We start from the raw sequence: 914 nt of genomic DNA, 5'->3' as shown, positions 1-914 counted from the left end.
TGGCAAGTGGTGAAGCATGAGAAGCTTGGAGAAGGAGACTTCAAAGTTGAAAGCTCCATGAGTTTCGGCGGATCTCAATGGTGTCGACCGATGTCAATGGATGCACATAGATCGACAGACCATGACGAAGATCGATCGATATAATACTCTAAAAATCGATCTACGTCATCTGCTGAATCGACTGTGGAGTGTAGTGCAGTTCGAATTATGACTCATGAGGAATTCACAGAAAAACATCCTCACCCACCCTCTCCTTTCTACGTCAAAATCGATCGACTGCATGAGCCAGCCATCGATCGACAGAGAGAGACCGATATCGATCGACCCCCCTCACCTCCCATCGATCGAGGGGCACCTCTCACATACCGAGTGTGATTACCATCTATTGATAGTAACTGAATCAACGCACTCAGATCACCACCTAAACCTTTAGAAAACCCACCAGAACCTACAACCAACCCTTCAGACACTACACCAGAGCCTATGCAAGTTGATGAAGAAACTGTAGGAAGAAGGTTAAGGAAAAAGAATGAGAAGATTCCTAAGAACCTTAAGAGGGAAGCTAATGAGAAGGAGATGGATGGTTTCACTAAGAGAGTCCTCAGAATCCCAGTGGAGAAACCTTTTGATGAAGTTTATTACACACACCGGTTGTGGATGTTCTTCAGGGGGACTAAGGAAACTGAGGAGGACATTAGGAGAATGTTTCATCATGTCAGGGAAAGGATGAAACTAAGGATCACATTGAAGAAGAAGAGTGATCCTGGGAAGTTTGCAATACCATGTGTGGTAAAGGGTATTGAATTTCCCCATGCACTTTGTGACATAGGAGCATCAGTCAGTATACTACCTAAGGTTATGGCTGACCAGCTGGGTCTGAAAATAGAGCCCTCATCAGAATCTTTCACCTTCGT

Source organism: Brassica oleracea, chromosome C6 (assembly GCF_000695525.1).
Source record: "Brassica oleracea var. oleracea cultivar TO1000 chromosome C6, BOL, whole genome shotgun sequence".
NCBI classification, from domain to species: Eukaryota; Viridiplantae; Streptophyta; class Magnoliopsida; order Brassicales; family Brassicaceae; genus Brassica; species Brassica oleracea.
This window is presented reverse-complemented; position numbering follows the sequence as displayed.